Source organism: Triticum aestivum, chromosome 5A, assembly GCF_018294505.1.
Source record: "Triticum aestivum cultivar Chinese Spring chromosome 5A, IWGSC CS RefSeq v2.1, whole genome shotgun sequence".
Lineage (NCBI taxonomy): Eukaryota > Viridiplantae > Streptophyta > Magnoliopsida > Poales > Poaceae > Triticum > Triticum aestivum.
This window is the reverse complement of record NC_057806.1, coordinates 32,482,793-32,505,602: the sequence shown is the minus strand read 5'-3', so window position 1 is coordinate 32,505,602 and position 22,810 is coordinate 32,482,793. Positions and strand designations below refer to the sequence as shown.

Sequence of the window (22,810 nt, the reverse complement as noted above, 5' to 3'; positions counted from 1 at the left end):
AGCCTTAGCAAGGTATGAACATCAACACCCCACCTACCCAATTAGCGTCGGATGTCGGTTTGGGTGATAGCGGACGGGGTAAGGAGGAGGCTCCATTAGTCGCTGATGACGTCGCCATGGATGAGGATGAGGACGACGATGGCGCTACTGAACAGTATGTCTATACTGGCGCCTCCTCAGGGTTTGAGCGTCATGAGTCGGTGCCTGAATTGCCGTCTCAACGTATTATGGACGACCCTCCGGTAGTAAAGAAGTTTAGTAAGCGAGCGAGGAAAGGCAAAAAAGTTGTTTCTATGATCCAGCCGCCTCAGCAGCCTCGGCTTTAGGACCGTATAGATATCCCCATTGCGGATAAATGGCATATCCCCGGTCAACCAATCCTACCTGCAACAGCGCTACGGGCCAGATTCGGCGATCTAAAGAGACTTCATGACGATGTGCTGCGGGTAGAGAAAGACCCCATCGCCTCGAAAGATCCAGGATACCCACTCTACGTGGTTAACGTTCCGCAGCAAATGTCATACGTCGACAGCTTCCCCGTGGATAAGTTCTTCCTCCGATTCGATTACATTTCGACATGTTTCACGTGAAGAAGATGGATTTTACGTTTGTCCGCCTTTATGCCTTGCACATGAACTACATCATCGGGGTTGAGCAGATATCTCATATCTGTGTCGCTGACCCGTACTACATGCACGAGGGCTTCTTGGGAGTCTGCACAAAGCACCGTGAATACGCGAGGGATTACATCGCCAGTTTCATGCTCGCCAATAAGTACAAGGGGGCGATTCTCGTGCCTTATCATCCCGTGTAAGTCATCCACGCTGCTATCCTTCCTTCGATTTCAATCATTCATTTGCACGGTGGAGGCTAATTAATTTGAGGACTTATTTTGCGCAGCGGCGGGCGCGCCGTCCTCATCATCCTCTACCCCCGATTCTCCCACGCTCTATACTTGGACTCGTCGAAGAACATCCACAAAAAGGATTACACCCACATCAAGGATGTTCTCGACAGTGCTATGTATTACTACCAATCAATGGATGGAGAGGTCAGGGACAAGAAGATAAGGGGCGACAGGGTCGCCTTCGGCCATAAGAACGACTCCTGCTGCATCCAGCAACCGAATGATTCTCTTAATGATGGATTCTATGTCCTACACCACATGCTGGAGTATAGACGGGATCACCAAAACCTTCGCATGGCACCTTCTTCCGGCGATGCCCATATTCTGCAATGGGCAAAGGACATAGGAGATATCGAGGATCATCGACTTCGAGCTGAGTTCTATAACATCCAGCACGAACTTGCCCAAATCATCATGAAGGAGGTCCTCGGAAAAACAGGGATGTTCTACGGAGAAGGACAAATGTCACGGGAAGACGTCCGAACATGGATAGCCTCTCAGCGTCTCGACCTGAAGCCTTTCACTAGGCTCGGGGACTATCTCCCTGACTTGGATGGATGGAACGACATGTTGGAGTGATTGTCGATATATGACAATGTGTCCGTTTAGTCCATACTTTCTGTATGACAAAACTTTGAGTTATGCACGGTGAAACTTTATTTGTGATGTAATTAAACCGTCCTCCTCCTCGACTAGCGAAAATCACTCTAGTTAGGGCATTTTGGGGTACGATGAACTTTGTTATTTATGCTTATGATATGTTGTTTCTATTTTTGCCAAGTCTGTCTCTTTCTGTTGCTCAACTATATATGTTGCATATCATCGACTCATGTGATGATGCAGGTGCATAGATCATAGATGGCGAAGAAGTGCTACGCCAGGAGTATATATACGACAAGTGGCCGGAGTGTCAGGCCGCCCAGGTGTACCGGTTTCTGGTTTCCGAGCGACAGGCAGTAGTTAGTTTAGGTTCACGCTAATGCGAGAGAGGGATACGAACTCATGTTCTCAAAGTGATAGCTCTTCTCGCGTATATCATTGTTTAGATGGATGACGATGTATTTGCAAGTAATCGAGACTTGTATCGCTATTTTCGAGATGATGACGAGAGACCACTTTGTGTTGGATGATGATTATGATGATGACATGATTTGATGAGACTAATTGTATGTATATGCTATGATTACATTTGTATGTGTATGATATGCTAAAGATTATTGTATAAAGCCTATTCAAATACAAAACAAATACAAAACAAATATGCAGGAAAAAAACTAATAAATAAACTAGTAGTAGCGAGGGGGAAATTTAGCAGTAGCGCCTCCTTACCAGTAGCGCGTGCCAGCAAACAGCGATGCAGATAATATCAGTAGCGCCCTTTCCCAAAGAGCGCTACAGCTATTCATGTATAGCAGTAGCGTGGAACAACAAGCGCTACTACTATACGTTAGCTGTAGTGCCTTATTAGTAGCGCCGGCACCCGCGCTACTGAGAGGGCCAAAACCCTTGCTGCTGCTAGGATTTTCCCTACTAGTGGCTAGGTGACAAACCTATTGCAGGAGCAGATGCAGATGTTGTAAACATTTGCTAGCTCAATATGATGACTACTTGATAGTTTAGTGCATCATGCTTAAACGGCTTAGAATCGGGACTTCAAAGACGTTTTGAACGTCATGGACCATATGAGATGTTCCAGGAGTTGAAGTTAATATTTCAAGCAAATACCCGAGTTGAGAGATATGAAGTCTCCAACAAGTTCTATAGCTAAAAGATGGAGGAGAATAGCTCAAGAAGTGAGCATGTGCTCAGATTGTCTGGGCACTACAATCGCTTGAATCAAGTGGGAGTTAATCTTCCAGATAAAATAGTGATTGATAGAATTCTCTAGTCACCATCACCAAGTTAGTAGAACTTCGTGATGAACTATAATATGCAAGGGATAGCGGAAATGATTCCAAGCTCTTCGTGATGCTGAAATCAACGAAGGTAGAAATCAAGAAAAGCATCAAGTGTTGATGGTAAACAAAACCACTAGTTTCAAGTAAAGGGACAAAGGGAAGAAAGGGGAACTTCAAGAAGAACGGCAAGCAAGTTGCTGCTCAAGTGAAAAACCCAAGTCTATACCTAATCCTGAAACTGAGTGCTTCTACTGCAAAGGGACTGGTCACTGGAAGCGGAACTACCCCAAGTAATTGGCAGATAAGAAGGATGGCAATGTGAACATAGGTATATTTGATATACATGTTATTGATGTGTACTTTACTAGTGTTTATAGCAACCCCTTAGTATTTGATACTAGTTCAGTTGCTAAGAGTAGTAACTCGAAACGGGAGTTGCAGAATGAAGAGAGACTAGTTAAGGGTGAAGTGACGATGTGTGTTGGAAGTGGTTCCAAGATTGATATGATCATCATCGCACACTCCATATACTTTCGGGATTAGTGTTGAACCTAAATAAGTGTTATTTGGTGTTTGCGTTGAGCATAAATATGATTGGATCATGTTTATTGCAATACGGTTATTCATGTAAGTTAGAGAATAATTGTTGTTCTGTTTACATGAATAAAACCTTCTATGGTCATACACCCAATGAAAATGGTTTGTTGGATCTCGATCGTGGTGATACACATATTCATAATATTGAAGCCAAAAGATGCAAAGTTAATAATGATAGTGCAACTTATTTGTGACACTGCCGTTTAGGTCATATTGGTGTAAAGCGCATGAAGAAAATCCATGCTGATGGGTTTTTGGAATCACTTGATTATGAATCAGTTGATGCTTGTGAACCATGCCTCATGGGCAAGATGACTAAGACTCCGTTGTCCGGAACAATGGAGCGAGAAACAGATTTGTTGGAAATCATACATATTGATGTATGTGGTCCGATGAATATTGAGGCTTGTGGCAGGTATCATTATTTTCTGATCTTCACAGATGATTTGAGCAAATATGAGTATATCTACTTGATGAAACACAAGTCTGAAATATTTGAAAAGTTCAAAGAATTTCATAGTGATGTGGAGAATCATCGTAACAAAAACAAAAGTTTCTACGATATGATCACAGAAGTAAAATATTTGAGTTACGAGTTTGGCCTTCAGTTAAAACAATGTGAAATAGTTTCACTACTCACGCCACCTGGAACACCACAGTGTAATGGTGTGTCCGAACGTCATAATCGTACTTTACTTGATATGGTGCGATCTATGATGTCTCTTATAGATCTACCACTATTGTTTTGGGGTTATGCATTAGAGACAGCTACATTCACGTTAAAAAGGGCACCATCTAAATCCGTTGAGGCGACACCGTATGAACTATGGTTTGGCAAGAAACCAAAGCTGTCGTTTCTTAAAGTTTGAGGTTGCAATGCTTATGTGAAAAAGTTTCAACTTGATAAGCTAAAACCCAAATCGGAGAAGTGCGTCTTCATAGGATACCCAAAAGAAAATGTTGGGTACACCTTCTATCACAGATCCAAAGGCAAGTTATTCATTGCTGAGAATGGATCCTTTCTAGAGAAGGAGTTTCTCTCGAAAGAAGTGAGTGGGAGGAAAGTTGAACTTGATGAGGTAACTGTACCTGCTCCCTTATTGGAAAGTAGTTCATCACAGAAATCTGTTCCTGTGACTACTACACCGATTAGTGAGGAAGCTAACGATGATGATCATGTAACTTCAGATCAAGTTACTACCGAACCTCGTAGGTAAACCAGAGTGAGATCCGCACCAGAGTGGTACGATAATCCTATTTTGGAGGTCATGTTACTTGACCATGACGAGCCTACGAACTATGAGGAAGCGACGATGAGCCCAGATTTCGCCAAATGGCTTGAGGCCATGAAATCTGAGATGAGATCCATGTATGAGAACAAAGTATGGACTTTGATTGACTTGCCCAATGATCAGTGAGCCATTGAGATTAAATGGATCTTCAAGAGGAAGACGGACGCTGATAGTAGTGTTACTATCTACAAAGCTAGAATTGTCGCAAAAAGTTTTTCGACAAGTTCAAGGTGTTGACTACGATGAGAGTTTCTCACTCGTATTTATTCTTAAGTCTGTCCGAATCATGTTAGCAATTACCGCATTTTATGAAATCTGGCAAATGGATAAACAAAACTGCATTCCTTAATGGATTTATTAAAGAAGAGTTGTATATGATGCAACCGGAAGGTTTTGTCAATCCTAAAGGTACTAACAAAATATGCAAGGTCCAGCGATCCATCTATGGACTGGTGCAAGCATCTCGGAGTTGGAATATACGCTTTGATAAGTTGATCAAAGCATATAGTTTTATACAGACTTGCGGTGAAGCCTGTATTTACAAGAAAGTGAGTGGGAGCACTACAACATTTCTGATAAGTATATGTGAAAGACATATTGTTGATCGGAGATAATGTAGAATTATTCTGCAAAGCATAAAAGGAATATTTGAAAGGAGTTTTTCAAAGAAAGACCTCGGTGAAGCTGCTTACATATTGAGAATCAAGATCTATAGAGATAGATCAAGATGCTTGATAAGTTTTTCAATGAGTACATACCTTGACAAGATTTTGAAGTAGTTCAAAATGGAACAGTCAAAGAAGAAGTTCTTGCCTGTGTTACAAGGTGTGAAGTTGAGTAAGACTCAAAACCCGACCATGACAGAAGATAGAGAGAGAATGAAAGTCATTCCCTATGCCTTAGCCATAGGTTCTATAAAGTATGCCATGCTGTGTACCAGACCTATTGTATACCCTACCCTGAGTTTGGAAAGGGAGTACAATAGTGATCTAGGAGTAGATCACTGGACATTGGTCAAAATTATCCTTAGTGGAATAAGGATATGTTTCTCGATTATGGAGGTGACAAAAGGTTTGTCATAAAGGGATACATAGATGCAAGTTTTGACACTGATCCAGATGACTCTAAGTCTCAATCTGGATACATATTGAAAGTGGGAGCAATTAGCTAGAATAGCTCCATGCAGAGCATTGTTGACTAAACTTCTCTCACAAGCAAAACATGATCACACCTCAGTACTCTTTGGGTGTTAATCACATAGCGATGTGAACTAGATTATTGACTCTAGTAAACCCTTTGGGTGTTGGTCACATGTCGATGTGAACTATGGGTGTTAATCACATGGTGATGTGAACTATTGATGTTAAATCACATGGCGATGTGAACTAGATTATTGACTCTAGTGCAAGTGGGAGACTGAAGGAAATATGCCCTAGAGGCAATAATAAAGCTATTATTTATTTCCTTATATCATGATAAATGTTTATTGTTCATGCTAGAATTGTATTAACCGGAAACATATTACATATGTGAATACATAGACAAACAGAGTGTCACTAGTATGCCTCTACTTGACTAGCTCGTTGATCAAAGACGGTTATGTTTCCTAACCATAGACATGAGTTGTCATTTGATTAACGGGATCACATCATTAGGAGACTGATGTGATTGACTTGACCCATTCCGTTAGCATAGCACTTGATCGTTTAGTTTGTTGCTATTGCTTTCTTCATGACTTATACATGTTCCTATGACTATGAGATTATGCAACTCTCGTTTACCTGAGGAACGATTTGTGTGCCACCAAATGTCACAATGTAACTGGGTGATTATAAAGGTGCTCTACAGGTGTCTCTGAAGGTACTTGTTGGGTTGGCGTATTTCGAGATTAGGATTTGTCACTCTGATTGTCGGAGAGGTATCCCTGGGCCCTCTCGGTAATGCACATCACTTAAGCCTTGCAAGCATTGCAACTAATGAGTTAGTTGCAGGATGATGTATTACGGAACGAGTAAAGAGACTTGCCGGTAACGAGATTGAACTAGGTATTGAGATATCGATGATCGAATCTCGGGCAAGTAACATACCGATGACAAAGGGAACAACGTATGTTGTTATGCGGTCTGACCGATAAAGATCTTCGTAGAATATGTGGGAGCCAATATGAGCATCCAGGTTCTGCTATTGGTTATTGACCGGAGATGTGTCTCGGTCATGTCTACATTGTTCTCGAACCCATAGGGTCCGCACGCTTAAGGTTTCGATGACAGTTATATTATGAGTTTATGAGTTTTGATGTACCGAAGGAGTTCGGAGTCCCGGATGAGATCGGGGACATGACGAGGAGTCTCGAAATGGTCAAGACGTAAAGATCAATATATTGGACGACTATATTCGGACATCGGAAAGGTTCCGAGTGATTCGGGTATTTTTCGGAGTACCAGAGAGTTACGGGAATACATATTGGGCCTTATTGGGCCATACGGGAAAGAAGAAAAAGGGCCTCAAGGGTGGCCGCACCCCTCCCCTTGGTCTGGTCCGAATTGGACTAGGGAAGGGGGGCGCCCCCTTCCTTCCTTCTCCTTTTCCCTTCCTCTTTTCCTATTTCATATGCGAGGTGGAATCCTACTAGGACTAGGGAGTCCTAGTAGGACTCCACACTTGGCGCGCCCCCTCCTAGGGCCGGCCTCCTCCTCCCTTGCTCCTTTATATACGGGTGCAAGGGGGAACCCCAAAGACAACAATTGATCATTGATCTCTTAGCCGTGTGCGGTGCCCCCTTCCACCATAATCCTCGATAATATTGTAGCGGTGCTTAGGCGAAGCCCTGCGACAGTAGAACATCAAAATCGTCACCACGCCGTCGTGCTGACGGAACTCTTCCCCGACATTCTGCTGCATCGGAGTCCGGGGATCGTCATCGAGCTGAACGTGTGCTAGAACTCGGAGGTGCCGTAGTTTCGGTGCTTGATCGGTCGGGCCGTGAAGACATACGACTACATCAACCGCGTTGTGCTAACGCTTCCGCTTTCGGTCTACGAGGGTACGTAGACAACACTCTCCTCTCTCGTTGCTATGCATCACCATGATCTTGCGTGTGCGTAGGAAAATTTTGAAATTACTACGTTCCCCAACAGATAACACCCCTACTGCTGCTCTGCGGGGTCTCCGCATGGTCACTAGATTGACAAGTAGCTACAAGAGGCTCCTTGAGTTGTTTGGTGAAAGGATGAGGAAGGGCAAGGCTAGCCCGTCTCTCCTATTGACGAGGTGTCTGGAACTATCGAAAAGGGGATCTCCCTGCATGGGTGCCCCGGGGGGTTTATATAGGCCTACCCCCCGGGGGTACAATGATAATCCGGCTGGGTGCGGGCCCCAGCCGTCTGTGTCTAGGCTGTCCGGCTTCTTCGCCGATCGATGGGCCCACCGACTAGCGGGCCCCGCCGGCTGCCGGCCTTCTGGTCGACAGGCCGGTCCCACCGCTCGGGGGTCTTGTCGGAGGCTGGTTACTGTTGCCTCGCCTCTGGTGACGAGGGCTTTCTCGTGGTAAGCGTGGCTACAGTGCCGCCGCTGGGCGGCGCATCACTGTAGCCTTACCTCATCGTATCTCCTTAATGAGGTCCTCCTTCAAGGGAGAGAGCTGGCCGGCTATTGGGAGCCGGCCATACCCCAGGCCGACTTTGGGAGGCCTGGCCGCCTTTGGATGTCTTCTTGACTGAGGGGGCCCGCCACCCATGGGTCGTACTGACTGCTTGCCATGGGTGACGTCATAATCAACATGGCAACAGTGCCGCGCCGAATGGGTGATGGCCTCCCTGTTCGACGTACTGTGGCCGTGCGTGCCCTGGGATTCGAAGGTGGCAGGCTTCACTATAGCCACGCCCCATCTCGTCGCCGTTAGGTGGGCGCAGACTCTGAGGGCTCGATCTTGGCTGCCTCATGGCCGGCTTTTTGGAGTCGGCCTTCTCATGGTCTTGTTTCTCAAGGATTTCAGGGCAGGGCCGCCTTTGCGCAGTCGGCCTGAGAGGTAGCCAGCTGGGGGAAGGCGGCCCCACATCTTGGACGCTTGGAGGCTCAATCGGCCTATAATTTTTCTGAAGAACCAGGGGAAGTCGGCTAGACTACCCGTGGTCATTTACTTCGACAGTTAACAAAAATTAGAGAGTGCAAGTAAGTCTTCTTTTTGAGAGAATTTAGAGAGTGCGGGCTGTCCTACGGTGAAGGAGTGGGTCGAGCCGAGAGACGCGTCTAATCCTCAGCCGGCCCAATGTGGACTCCTGAAATCTATCTGATTAGCATCTGGCCCGGTAGCCCAGCAGGCCGATGCGTGCGCCCGCCCCAATCTGCTGCACCCGACGAAAACTCTAGATAAATCCCCACCTCCTCGAGAAAAACTATTAATCCCCACCAACGCCGTCTCCGTACCCACAACCTCAAAGTTCATCCCCTGCGCCTGCGGGCTGCGGCTCTCTCCCCCTTCTCCCTCCATCCGCGTCGCTCGTTCAATGGTACGGTTCGTGTCTTGTTCCTTTCGATGGTCGATGAGAGATTGTAGCAGTGATGACAGATTTGTGGACTAGAGTTTCTGATGCCATTGCTGCCTCTTGAGCAGCGTCTGCAGACAACCCCTTGGCTGTCTGAGCTCCCAGATCTCATCCATCCCCATCACTCGGCCGTTCTTCTCTTTTTGTTTGGTTTGGTCTGATGCGCGTTCATTACCAATTCCTGAGGATGATTTGCGTAACTCACGGTAATTAGTCTCGGACGCTACACACCATTCTCTGATGTGTGGTTATATCCTGATTGGTGGCGTCCTCCGTGCCAGCTTATCCTGGAAACGCCACATATATTCACGTGCCGTCCTCTTTGTTTCCTTTTCTTTTCTTTGTGTTATAGACTTGTAGTTTTTTCATGTTTGATAGGAAGATCTGATGGATTGTAAATCATTTATTTTTTCAGTTTTGCTAATGCACATCTAGATGTGCCATAAGTATTGCACATCTAAGTTCTATGTCATTGATCTTACATTGAGATTCGTGTGGATATTTCGATTTTCTTTTTTCTTTTTCTCTTTTATGTTTGATTCACTCACTTAGATGTGCAATAACTAGAGCACATCTAGATGTGCCCTAGACACATCCTATTTTTATTTTTTTGTCAAACTGATTAATATGGATGTGGATGATGAGATCACAAGTGAAAATACAGTTATCCCTGTCTTACTTTCTCTGAAGGGTGCTGAGAATACTGAGAATCTGACACGATTACTATGCACTATTCTTTTCCTATCTTATTTTGATCGTCTATATAAGATGTTGGCCGGTGATTACTTGTATTGGTTGCTGAACAGGCACATTGATTGCCTGGACTCTGTCAGACATTTTGCATGAACTAGGACGGTCTGAGGCTGCATTCATCAAAGGTTGTCACAACTAGCGGTTATTTGTCTAAATTGCACCGATATGGTTAAATAAATCATTTTTATTGGACGGTATCTGCAGCATCTGTGTTTTTTTTGACTTATTCGTATCCCATGAGTCTTTTTCCTGTTGGAGATTATTGGTTTTTGTGCTAAGCAATCGCCGGCAATAAGGAACGACGAAACCTGTGCCGGAGGCGGATGTGCCGATGTCGGTAACACAACCCTCCAAGAAGTTCTGAGCCCCCTTCTGATAGAGGCTAAGGTGTCCCGATGTTTTAATGAGATGGTGGCTATCGTTTTCTGTGGGAGTCGACATTGACGATCCGACTACGAACGTGCGAGACGTCGCGCCTTAGCATTCGCTAAACCAACTTCCGAGGGTTATTGACCACGCCGGAGCACGATCAACCTGACCACGAGGGTCTGTTTCCTGCGAGCAAACGAAGAACAAGCAAGAAACTAAGATTGCAATCGAATATAAGATGAAAGCTTCCCGTTGACGAAGGTCTATTCCTGCAAGCAATCGAAGAACGAGCAAGAATATGATAAAGCAATCTGAATATCGCAAATATATATGAGGTATTGATAATGGTGGGGATCCGTAAGTGGTCTTGGTCTGGTCGTTGGACACAAACGAACTACACGAAGTTGCAATGGCTAACTTTTAACTAAACAAATCCCAAAGTCTAAACGACGCCCTAAGGGCTGTATATATGGAGGAAGAGGGGGGAATTTCGTGGCCCTTGAGGGTGGGGTCCGAAACCAACCCTAACTCTTGTTTCCCCACACATACGGACTCTAAAAATAGCCTATACTTAAGTATTTCGAAATTACATGGGCCTGGCCCATTAATAAGGTGACGCAGCACCTAGAATAGCCTATGGACGAATATTATGAAGTGGCATCTTGTATATTTCGTCCAAGGCTTCATGCACTCCTTATGGCGGCTTCAAAGTCCTGAAATCATCACTTGTAACTCCGTTCTTGATCCCCTTGCGCATGCAATCAACTCCATGCGTGTTCTTGCTCCAATGTTCATCCTTCTCCAAGCTAGGCCCTTCATTTGTAAGCAAAACAAATGTATCCAATTTAGGCAGCATCATAATCTCATGAACATTAGAATCATTACCAAGAAACGAAAGTACCTGGTAATTTAATTGGCGTGCGTGAGCTCTAGTAATTGGTCCAGTATATGTAACAGTAGGGGCTGTGGGTGTAACAATGGTATTGATGTCCTCATCATCCTCCCCTTCTTGAAATGAAGTCATCCTCGACGGAAGCGCATCTTCCTCACCCAAATAAGGCTTCAAATCTGCAATGTTAAAAGTGGGACTAACCCCAAAATCTACAGGTAGCTCAAGTTTATATGCATTATCATTTATTTTCTCTAACACCTTAAAAGGACTATCAGCGCGTGCATTAGCTTTGATTTGCGCAGATTAGGAAATCTATCTTTAAGCAAATGTAACCAAACAAGATCTCCAGGCGCAAACACAACATGTTTTCTACCCTTATCTCCAGCAAGTTTATATTTAGCATTCATACGCTCAATGTTTTCCTTAGTTAACTCATGCATTTTTAAAATCAATTCAGAACATTCTTTAGCATCAAAATTAACCTTCTCTGAAGATGGAAGAGGCAACAAATCAATAGGTGCACAAGGTAGGAAACCATACACAATTTCAAAAGGGCACATCTTAGTAGTAGAATGCAATGAGCGATTATAAGCAAATTCAATATGAGGCAAGCATTCTTCCCACATTTTCTTGTTATTCTTCAAAACAGCCCTAAGCATAGTAGACAATGTTCTATTGACTACTTCAGTTTGTCCATCAGTTTGGGGGTGACAAGTAGTACTAAAAAAGCAGCTTAGTCCCCAACTTAGCCCATAAACATCTCCAAAAGTGGCTAAGAAATTTAGTATCACGATCTGAAACAATAGTATTTGGCACACCATGTAAGCGAATAATTTCACGAAAGAACAAATCAGCAACATTAACAGCATCATCACTTTTATGACATGGTATAAAGTGTGCCATTTTTGAGAACCTATCCACGACAACAAATATGCTATCCCTCCCCTTCTTTGTTTGAGGTAAACCTAAAACAAAGTCCATAGATATATCCTCCCAAGGAACACTAGGTACTGGCAAAGGCATATATAAACCATGAGGATTGAGTCGTGACTTAGCTCTTTGACATGTAGTGCAGCGAGCAACAAAACGCTCAACATCCCGTCTCATCTTTGGCCAAAAGAAATGTGTAGCAAGTATATCCTCTGTCTTCTTGACGCCAAAGTGTCCCATTAATCCTCCTCCATGCGCCTCTTGCAACAACAAAAGACGAACGGAGCTAGCTGGAATGCATAGCTTGTTAGCATGAAACACAAATCCGTTGTTAAGAACGAACTTGTTCCAAGTTCTCCCTTCCTTACAATTCTGCAATACATCTTTAAATTCAGCATCATGAACATATTGATCTTTGATGGTCTCCAAACCAAATATTTTAAAGTCAAGTTGTGAAAGCATAGTATAACGACGAGACAAGGCATCAGCAATAACATTTTCTTTACCCTTCTTGTGTTTAATGACATAAGGGAAAGTCTCAATGAATTCAACCCACTTAGCATGTCTACGGTTCAGTTTTGCTTGACTTTTAATGTGTTTCAAAGATTCATGATCAGAATGTATAACAAATTCCTTGGGCCATAAATAATGTTGCCATGTTTCTAAGGTCCGAACAAGAGCATATAATTCTTTATCATAAGTAGAATAGTTCAGACTAGGCCCACTCAATTTTTCAGAAAAGTATGCAACAGGTTTTCCATCTTGTAATAACACACCTCCTAATACAATTCTACTAGCATCACATTCAAGCTCAAAAGTCTTATTGAAATTAGGAAGTTGGAGTAAAGGAGCATGTGTCAACTTATCTTTCAAAACCGTGAAGGCTTCATCCTGTGTGGTTCCCCAAACAAAAGGCACATCCTTCTTTGTAAGCTCGTTGAGAGGTGCAGCAATGGTGCTGAAATCTCTCACAAAACGCCTATAGAAACCAGCGAGGCCAAGGAAACTCCTCACTTGTGTGACCGTTTTGGGCTGCGGCCAACTCTCAATAGCTTCAATCTTGGCTTTATCAACTTCAATTCCCTGTGGAGTAACAACATAGCCAAGAAAAGATACTCGGTCGGTGCAAAAGGTGCACTTTCCAAGGTTTCCAAACAAACGTGCATCACGTAGAGCAATAAAAACAGCACGTAAATGTTCCAAATGTTCCTCCAAAGATTTGCTATAAATCAATATGTCATCAAAGTAAACTACCACAAATCGTCCAATGAAAGCACGTAAAACTTCGTTCATTAACCTCATGAAAGTACTAGGTGCATTAGTTAACCCAAAAGGCATGACTAACCACTCATATAATCCAAACTTAGTTTTAAATGATGTTTTCCATTCATCACCCAATTTCATACGAATTTGATGGTATCCACTACGCAAATCAACTTTGGAGAATATTGTAGAGCCACTCAATTCATCAAGCATATCATCTAGCCTAGGAATAGGATGACGATAACGAATAGTAATATTATTAATGCCTCTACAATCAACGCACATACGCGACGTACCATCCTTTTTCGGCACTAAAATGATAGGAACAACACAAGGACTAAGGGATTCGCGTATATAACCTTTGTCGAGCAGTTCTTGTACTTGACGCATAATCTCCTTCGTCTCCTCTGGATTGGTACGGTATGATGCACGGTTGGGTAGCGAAGCACCGGGAATTAAGTCAATTTGATGCTCAATCCCTCGAATAGGTGGTAATCCCGGTGGCACGTCTTGTGGAAAGACGTCAGCGAACTCCTGCAAAATGTTAGTGACAGCAGGGGGCAAAGAGGAAGGCACGTCCTCGAATGAAAATAATGCCTCTTTGCACACAAAAGCATAGCAAACAGATTTGCTGAAATCTAGCTCATCAATATCAGATTTGGTGGCAAGTAAACATGCACTTTTCAATTTAATTTCAGAAGCAACAGTAGATGGTTTATTATTAGGCTTCATTTGGTGCTCAAATTCTTTTGCCACAATCTGATTTTCACTCTTATTTGTCTCCTATTTTGCTTTATTAGCTCTATTAATATCATCTTTCAAAATGGAATCAGGAGTCATAGAAAGCAAAGTAATATTTTTTATCGTTATGAACAAGAGTATACTGATTGTTTCTACCATGGTGTACAGAATTTTTATCAAATTGCCATGGTCTTCCAAGTAATAAGGAACATGCTTGCATAGGTACCACATCACAATCAACATAATCAGCATATGTAGAGATACTAAAATGCACACGAACAGTACGTGTTACCTTAACCTTGCCGCTGTTGTTGAACCATTGGATGTAGTAAGGATGTGGATGTGGTCTTATGGTGAGAGATAGCTTCTCCACCATCTTCATGCTAGCCAAGTTATTGCAGCTCCCTCCATCTATGATCACACAAACAGAACGTTCCTTCACAACTTCCTTTGTATGGAACAAATTATGCCTCTGATTTTGCTCAGCTTGTGTAACCTGCACACTCAAAACACGTTGAGCAACTAAACATTCATACCTGTCAGCATCTTCAGGAGCCATGTATTGCGTCTCATGATCAGAATCGTCTCCACCGTGTTCGTCACGTGTAATAAGAGCCAAAGTGTCCTCATCATAGTCACTAGCGGACTCATACCCACCATCCTCAGTAACAATCATCACATGCTTAGATGGGCATTCTCTCGCATAATGACCTCCACCCTTGCAACGTCGACAAATAATATCATGTGTTTGCCCTGTTGATGCCATGGATGAAGAAGAGCTCTTTGCAGGCCCAGAAGGTGTGCTCTTGGCAGATAGTGGTGATTGTGCCTGCTTTATTGTATCACGGTTGGAGGTGGTAGCCGACGGAGGCGCTGGTGTAGCAGAACGTGTGGAAGTAGATGATACACATGGTGTCCATGATGAAGGTCGACCTGCAGAAAAGTTAGTCCGCGCCAATGCCTGTCGATCCTGCACTTCACGTTCAGCTTTACAAGCAAGATGGAATAAACGAGTGATATTAGTATACTTCTTATACTCTAGAATCGTCTGAATCTCTCTATTTAATCCACCCATAAAACGTGCAAGCATAGCTTCATTCTCCTCAACAATACCACATCTAATCATGCTAGTTTGTAATTCCTGATAATATTCTTCTACAGAATTTTCCCCTGTCTTAAGCGCTGCAATTTTTGAAGTAATTCATGTTGATAATATGGTGGAACCCAACGAGTACGCATAGCAGTTTTCAAAGCAGCCTAAGTAGCCGGAATAGGATATAATCTACAATGCTCAGACCACCAAACACATGCAAAACTAGTGAAAGCACAAACAGCAGCAGGAACACGTCTCTCCTCGGGATATTGTAAACATGTAAATCGTTGTTCAGTTTCTAACTCCCAAGTAAGATATATATCAGGAACATATCTACCCTCAAATGGTGGAATATTCAATTTTAGTTTAGGGAGATGGTCATGATCTCGTACCTGAGGGTGAGCCCTACCATTGCCATTATTTGCATGTGGACGACCTGGTGGTTGCTGTGCTGTTGGTGGCACGTAGTTCTGATTTTGATCAACCTCATCCTCATAATCTCCCACATAAGCATCCTCCTCCACATCAGCAGTAGGAGCCACAGAAGTATCAACAGCAGCACCAGCAGTTTGGCCCGACTGAAGAGGGACACGGCTCGCTCGGCGGAGGGCTGTTTCCCGACGTGGAGGTAGTCGGTGTTGTTGCTGTTGTTGCAGAGGTGCGGCAGGAGCAGCCGGTGGTGGTGGTGGAAAACGCGAAAGCAATTCAGCAAACTTGTTATCGAGCTTTGTTTCAAACGTCTTCTCCATGCCATCTATCTTCTCCATGGCCTCTTCAAATCTGTTTATCACATCTTGCACCTGTCCATTCATCATTTGCTAAAACGTATCATGAAGCTCCTTGTTCGTCAAGTTCTCCCAGTCAGTCTCGTCGGCTTGTGATCCTGGAATGGTTAGCAGCAATAGAAACACACAAGAATATGATCCTACAGACTACTAACAAGTGGTGGTGGTGGCGGGTGTCACAAATCCGTCAAGCAAATCTCAAATTCTTACCAGTTCTTACCCAGCAGCAGGCGGTGATTGGCAACCGTTGTAGTCAAAAACTCTCAAAAGCTTGGATAGAGCGATTGCCAGGGAGAGTCAAACGCACGACGTAGATGTATGTGGAGCTGGGAAGGCTTATAGTATGGTAGCAAAAAGGGTCAGCAATAATCAATTCAGAGATGCAAAGTTGAATAAACGCTCAACGACGGTACTATGCTGGTCCTAGGCTAGACCGTGCTAGAGACGCGAGCCTAGAACACTAACAAAATCACGGCGCTACACGTAAATAAGGGAAAAGCACACTCTGGAACTTTTTTTTCCTTTTTTTTCGCTCTTTTTTTTTGCGCTCCTCTTTTTTTTGCGAAAAATCACTATAATGGTGAGTGTCTCAAAACTCTTCCCTCGTCAAACTGATAGGATGGGCACGAAATTTTTTTTTCACTTTTTTTTTCGGAAATCAGGGCAGCGACGACGAAAAAGTGCGACAAAAAATCACTATGATGGTACGTCGCTCAAAAGACTCAGAAAAGCCTAAAAATAGGATAGGGAAAAAAAATTTGCCCGTGAAAATTTTGGCCTAAAAACTGCCCGGGGGTCTCGAGACTCTTTTTTTTTCCGAGACCTACGCAGGCAAGGAAACACGACTCGGAATTTAGATTGATCTCAAGAACAAACCTAATATGAGAAGAACTCGGATTGGTGGTGGATATATGGTTGTGGTATATGGCAGCGGTGGTGGTATATGGTAGCGGTGGTGGTATATGGATAGATATTGGTGGTGGTATATGGATACAGATTGGTAGTGGTATATGGATATGGATTCAGAGCGGTGGCGGATAAGCAAAAGTGGTAGATGGGCGATGATGATGGTGCGGCGGCGGCGTGACAACTTATGACCAGAACTCGAAACTCTAAAAGACTAGACTCTAAGACCAGCAACTTGACACGACGATGCAACCGCAAATTCAACAAAGCAAAAACCCTAAAAAGATTATGCAAAGGCTCAGATTGGTTCGGATATGATGAACTAACCCTATTTTTTTTTTGTGGCTTTTTTTCGTGGACTGTAGGTATGAAGAACAGACTCGATCTAATCTACGAAAAACTGTAAAAATCTCACCGAGCAACCTGGAAATCTGATACCACTTGATAGAGGCTAAGGTGTCCCGATGTTTCGATGAGATGGTGGCTATCGTTTTCTGTGGGAGTCGACCTTGACGATCCGACTACGAACGTGCGAGACGTCGCGCCTTAGCAATCGCTAAACCAACTTTCGAGGGTTATTGACCACGCCGGAGCACGATCAACTTGACCACGAGGGTCTGTTTCCTGCGAGAAAACGAAGAACAAGCAAGAAACTGAGATTGCAATCGGGATATTGCGAATATAAGATGAAAGTTTTATTGATCAACGGGAAGCTTTGATCGGGACATCACCTTCGATCAAGTTTCCCGTTGTTTTCTGGATGTTTATTCCTCCGAGTATTGACATGTTGGATTTCTTTCGACGATGGATTTATTTTCGATGCGAGGTTATGATGTTATGTATGATAGTCTGTCAATCCCCTGATGTCACAATATGAAGACACACATACATCCTGACAGGCTCTGATCGCATCTCTCCCGCTCCCTGATTCCCTTCTCTTATTTTCGTTACCCCTACAATTTTGTTTGGTTTTAAATATGCTTTTTATTGCGTCTTTCATCAATCCAATAAAAGATGCTCCATGGCGTTTCAGGCAGATAAAGGCTTGGCCGAGAATGAAATAATGTTTTGAACATGTTTGATAAACAAATCTTGGGACTGTCAAAATATTGTTTTGTTTGAACCAAACTGAACAGCTTGCATTCCAGTATCACAAGGATTACTGACAATGCTCATTCGTCAAGTTTTTGTGGGTACAAATTGGCTTAGGCGTCTTTTTTGTTGTTATGAATTGGTGGCGTTCTCTGTGCCAGCTTATCCTGGATCCGCATATATTCACGTGCCCTACTCTCTGTTTTCTCTTCTCTTCTTTTCTTTGTGTTATTTCTTGCTAGTTTGATAGGAAGATCTGATGGACTGTACAACCATTTGATTTTTTATTGATTTCTTGAACTGATTAGTATGGGCATTGTGATGAGATCACAAGTAAAAGTACAGTTATCCCTGTCTTACTTCCTCGGAAGGGTGCTGAGAATACTTTGAATCTGACACCATTACGTTGCACTATTATTTTCCCATCTTCTTTTAATCGTGTAAGATGCTGGCCGGTGATGACTTGTATTGGTTGCTGAACAGGCACATTGATTGCCTGGACTCTGTCGACATTTCGCATGAACTAGGACGGTCTGAGGCTGCGTTCATCACCACACATAAGGTTGCCACAACTAGCAGTTATTTGTCTAAATTGCACCGATACGGTTACTTAAATTAGTGATTCTTATCAGACGGTATCTGTAGCATCTGTGTTTTTTACTTATTCGTATCCCATGAGTCTTTTTCCTGTTGGAGATGATTGGTTTTTGTGCCAAGCTATCGCCAGCAATGAGGAACGAAACCTGTGCTGTAGGCGGATGCGCCGATGTTGGTAACACAACCCTCTAAGAACTTCTGAGCCCCCTTTGATCCAGTTTTACGTTGTTTTCTGGATGTTTATTTCTCTGAGTATTGACATGTTGATTTGTTTCAAGGATCTATTGATTTTGATGCGAGGTGATGATGTTATGTATGATAGTCTGTCAATCCCCTGATGTCACAATGTGAAGACACGCATACATCCCGACAGGCTCTGATCGCATCTGAGTTCCACTCCCCAATTCCTTTCTGTTCTTTTTGTGATCCCTACACTTTTGGTTGGTTTTAAATATGATTTTTAGGGTCTTTCATCAATCCAACAAAAGATGCTCGATGGTGTTTCAGGTGGCTAAGGCTTGGCCAAGGATGAAATAATGTTTTGAACACGTTCAATAAATAAATCTTGGGACTGTCAATATATTGTTTGGTTTGAACCAAACTGAACAGCTTGCATTACAGTATCACAAGAATTACTGTCAATGCTCATTCATTTGAGATATAATTGATGTTTGTGGGTACAGACTGGTTTTTGTTTCTTTAGTTGTTGTGAAAGTGCGCTCTGATTAACGAAATTAGTACGATAGTTTTATCTATTATATTGGTTGCCATGTTGAACGTGACCCATGCTTGTCTCCAATGAATCGTCTGGTGTGCCTTTTTGTCTTTGAAAACATCATACCGAATCACATGTAAAATTGGCTGTTTCAACTCATGGCTTCAATACTCTTAGCTTTCTCTTAAGCCAAGAAAAGCCCAACTGGCTCAGACGCACTGCGAGTACTCTGTTTTTGAGTAGTATAATTGCTTCGTCTGGTATGGCCTACTTGTCAATGATCCATTATTAGTCTTGTTTGTGCTATCTGTGGAGTACATGGTTATGCCTATCTTACATGTTGGAATTGCTGTCAGATTTTGAAGTGACGAAAATTTATGCGGCTTTATGAGGTTTTAACAAGTGTCCTTAATTTTGTTGTATTGGCTGGAAATGTCAGTCCCTTCCTACAGTGTGTGTGATTTTCTGTGGGTCCTTGAGGGATTCTCTCTGACCTAGCTTGTTCTTGTAGTATTTATTAAAATTGATATAACTTGGGCCTAATGGTCCTTCTCTGGTAGCTACAAGCATATTGGGCCAGTGATCAGTTTCAGGCACTGATCAGATCCTGGGACTTCATGCCTCTCTGATATATTTGTAGATGTTTTGCTGCTAGGAAATTTATGGCAATGATGATATATTCTCAAAACATTTTCAGTTGCTGCTAAAAGTGCTTTTGCACAGCCAGGCTTGTGAGCTAATGTTGTTAGATCTTTTCTCATCCTTCCCTTTTTGCTCTTGATACAATGTCTTGTCCTTGGATGTCTGACTGCAATTCTGACGTCCAACCCCCAAAAAAGTTTAGATTTGATCTATGTAACCTGTATGTTTGTGTTTTTGTTAATGTTTGTCCGGTGATGAAAAACTTGTTAATCATACCATCTTTCGGGACTGATCGGTCGCTATGCGTCCATGCTGCATTCCGTATTTCTGAGGACAAATTTATCAGGTTTTGAGTGTTAGTTCATGTTGAACAACACTTTTTGTTCGGAATCATGTGACTTGAGCTCCTTGATGATTCAAACCCTCTGTTATATTTCACCAGGCTTGAATTTTCCAAAAGGGAAATACTTTATGGGATCTGCTTCGCCTACTGCTAATTGCCCCTGCTTATCGTTGTATGTTTGATGGTTTTAAGTTTCTTTTCTCTTCAGTTCAGTCAGTTCTGTGAGTCCAGTGATGGCACATGTTTGAGACCTGAGTTTACTTTGTTGATGAACATCATAAGCATAATCCCTATGCTCCTTTTGCTTGATGGAGATGTATTTGCCTAGAATGCATTATCTGACAGCTCGACCATCATTCACCATGGTACTTTCCTTGTTCTGAAATTCTCTATGGGGAAGAAGTGGAGACTTGAACTGAGGATACTGCATTTTATTTTTTTTTCCTAGTGTGTTTTCTTTCATATGGATCCAAGAGTGATCTATTTTTTCTTGTCTATTTGTTTTTGCTATTTGGCAGCCTTGTCTGAAAAAACTAAGCTGTTGATAATTATACAAATGTTCTAAGGTTGCCCTTGGGAAATTTATTTGTTTTTTACTATCTTGTTCTCTGGAGGGCAACCTAAATACTTTATAATGATGATCAAACTAAATACTTCCGTTCTTCTGATGCGCCATCTCATGGCGTGGTGTGGAAGCAATTTGGAGACCAGAACCGAGGAAATTATTTATTATGAATGTCTCCTGTCCGCCCAAAACAATGTTGTTTATATCATGTTTTCCTCTTGTAGTTGGCAACGCGAAAATGTTCTGTGTTTATTATATCAAATCGTGTTGTTACCTGTCTTCTGGCACATTTATTAACATAAGAATAAGAATAGGTCCATATTTTTACTAGTGTATGATTTTATTTCTTTAGGTTTTTGTTTTGTTTCTGATTTTGTTGCCTATTCCCGCATTCATTTGGTCCATGGAAGCAAACCCTCAATTGTTTGTGAGTTATAGAACTCTTATACTCAGAACATTGTTTGACCATCTCTTAAGTATGTATTTTGTAACACTTCCAAAATTCTTTAGATATCTAGTCTAATTTTCTGTTTGTTCTTTTTTCAAGAAAACGCAGAAAGGCTTTTGCATTTCATTATATTGAAAAGAGAGATAGTTTGTTACATCCTCCTAGGAGGCACCGGTACAGACAAAACACAAGAAAACATCAGTGGACGTCCCAGGTCTGTGGCAGGATGACACGCAGGCCTCGGGCACCCGCGGTTGCCCAAAGCGTAGCTTCTTCTTTGATCCTTGCTACCAAGACGCTAGTCGATGGGTTGCAGCATTGAAGACGCAGTCGTTGCGGTGTTTCCAGGTCATCCAGGGGATCAGCAACGTTGTGGTTGTGAGTCCTTTGTGCATCAGCTTGGGCGTGGCCTGCCGCACCGTGCGCCACCAGACCGACATGGAGCCTTCACCATTAGGCGCTGCATGGTAGGCGCAGCCAAGACAGGACGTCATGCCAAACCTGCTTGGTGAAGGGGCAGTCCAGGATCAGGTGGTTCATCGATTCCGGCACCTGATCACAAAGCGGGTAGCGGGGAGGGTGCGGCAGTCCGCGGTGGGCGAGACGATTGGCTGTCCAGCAACGTCCCAAGCTAGCAAGCCAGTGGAAGAACTTCACTCGCGGGGGGCCCAGCCCTTCCAGGTAGCTTCCATGTCGGGCAGGATGTAGAGCCGTGGAAGGTGGTGAGGTACGCGGACTGGGCGGTGTATGTGCCTGAAGCATTCCACGTCCAATGGAGGTGGTCCGGTTCAGCGGAGAGGGTGGTATGTTCGATGGCTCCCCAGGTTAGCAAGTATTGGCCAATCTCCTACTCCCTCCGTTTCGAATTACTTGTCTTATATTTGTCTAGATACGGAGGTATCTAGCACTAAAATAAGTCTAGATATATCCGTATCTAGACAAATTCAAGACAAGTAATTCGGAACGGAGGGAATAGATGCCAAGGGTGTCGTGAATGTCTGAAGCCCACATGTGCGCCTGAAGACCGTCGGCCACCGTTCTGCTTTTGCGTCTGCGCTTGGAGATGAGGGCGTACAGCTGAGGAGCGATCTCAGAGATGGATCGCCCGTTGATCCAGCGGTCTTCCCAGAACAATGCCCGCTGACCATCACCAAGAATCATGACGGTGGACGCGAAGAAGAATGCACGTTCCTCACTTGAGAACTGAAGGTTGAGGCAGCCCATGCTCTGTTTCCATCAGTGCGTGCAAACCAGAGCCATCTGGTGCGCAACAGGAGAGGCCCGCGCGCTCCAGGTCGTGGATGCCAAGGCCGCCCATGCTGGTAGGGCAGCAAACGTGGCGCCAATTCACGTGGCAATTGCCGCCTTGAGTATCGCCACGGCCGACCCAAAGGAATCCTCTCTGGATCTTCTCAAGGAGTTTGAGGACTTTCGAGCA

The 22,810-nt window shown here is 43.4% G+C and overlaps 11 non-coding genes and 2 pseudogenes across 11 annotated transcripts; all 13 read left to right on the top strand.

The window, feature by feature from the left end:
- The first annotated feature begins 9,411 nt into the window (after nt 1–9,411).
- Nucleotides 9,412–9,546, top strand: LOC123109371 (small nucleolar RNA snoR80). The gene has a single exon (XR_006452605.1). It is a non-coding gene; the product is annotated as a small nucleolar RNA snoR80 (small nucleolar RNA).
- A 321-nt stretch (nt 9,547–9,867) lies between these two features.
- LOC123109227 (small nucleolar RNA R38) lies at nt 9,868–9,960 on the top strand. Its single transcript, XR_006452511.1, has one exon. It is a non-coding gene; the product is annotated as a small nucleolar RNA R38 (small nucleolar RNA).
- A 52-nt stretch (nt 9,961–10,012) lies between these two features.
- Nucleotides 10,013–10,102, top strand: LOC123109361 (small nucleolar RNA snoR20a). The gene has a single exon (XR_006452596.1). It is a non-coding gene; the product is annotated as a small nucleolar RNA snoR20a (small nucleolar RNA).
- Nucleotides 10,103–10,277: 175 nt separating this feature from the next.
- LOC123109355 (small nucleolar RNA U61) lies at nt 10,278–10,359 on the top strand. Its single transcript, XR_006452589.1, has one exon. It is a non-coding gene; the product is annotated as a small nucleolar RNA U61 (small nucleolar RNA).
- A 7,432-nt stretch (nt 10,360–17,791) lies between these two features.
- On the top strand, nt 17,792–17,880 carry LOC123109378 (small nucleolar RNA snoR14). Its single transcript, XR_006452612.1, has one exon. It is a non-coding gene; the product is annotated as a small nucleolar RNA snoR14 (small nucleolar RNA).
- A 496-nt stretch (nt 17,881–18,376) lies between these two features.
- On the top strand, nt 18,377–18,465 carry LOC123109229 (small nucleolar RNA R38). Its single transcript, XR_006452513.1, has one exon. It is a non-coding gene; the product is annotated as a small nucleolar RNA R38 (small nucleolar RNA).
- Nucleotides 18,466–18,513: 48 nt separating this feature from the next.
- Nucleotides 18,514–18,602, top strand: LOC123109359 (small nucleolar RNA snoR20a). Its single transcript, XR_006452594.1, has one exon. It is a non-coding gene; the product is annotated as a small nucleolar RNA snoR20a (small nucleolar RNA).
- A 184-nt stretch (nt 18,603–18,786) lies between these two features.
- Nucleotides 18,787–18,865, top strand: LOC123109354 (small nucleolar RNA U61). Its single transcript, XR_006452588.1, has one exon. It is a non-coding gene; the product is annotated as a small nucleolar RNA U61 (small nucleolar RNA).
- An 89-nt stretch (nt 18,866–18,954) lies between these two features.
- On the top strand, nt 18,955–19,043 carry LOC123109376 (small nucleolar RNA snoR14). The gene has a single exon (XR_006452610.1). It is a non-coding gene; the product is annotated as a small nucleolar RNA snoR14 (small nucleolar RNA).
- Nucleotides 19,044–20,261: 1,218 nt separating this feature from the next.
- On the top strand, nt 20,262–20,352 carry LOC123109154 (small nucleolar RNA SNORD96 family). The gene has a single exon (XR_006452446.1). It is a non-coding gene; the product is annotated as a small nucleolar RNA SNORD96 family (small nucleolar RNA).
- A 233-nt stretch (nt 20,353–20,585) lies between these two features.
- LOC123109213 (small nucleolar RNA R66) lies at nt 20,586–20,657 on the top strand. Its single transcript, XR_006452507.1, has one exon. It is a non-coding gene; the product is annotated as a small nucleolar RNA R66 (small nucleolar RNA).
- A 50-nt stretch (nt 20,658–20,707) lies between these two features.
- Nucleotides 20,708–20,782, top strand: LOC123109208 (uncharacterized; annotated as a pseudogene).
- A 204-nt stretch (nt 20,783–20,986) lies between these two features.
- Nucleotides 20,987–21,082, top strand: LOC123109205 (uncharacterized; annotated as a pseudogene).
- Nucleotides 21,083–22,810: the final 1,728 nt, after the last annotated feature.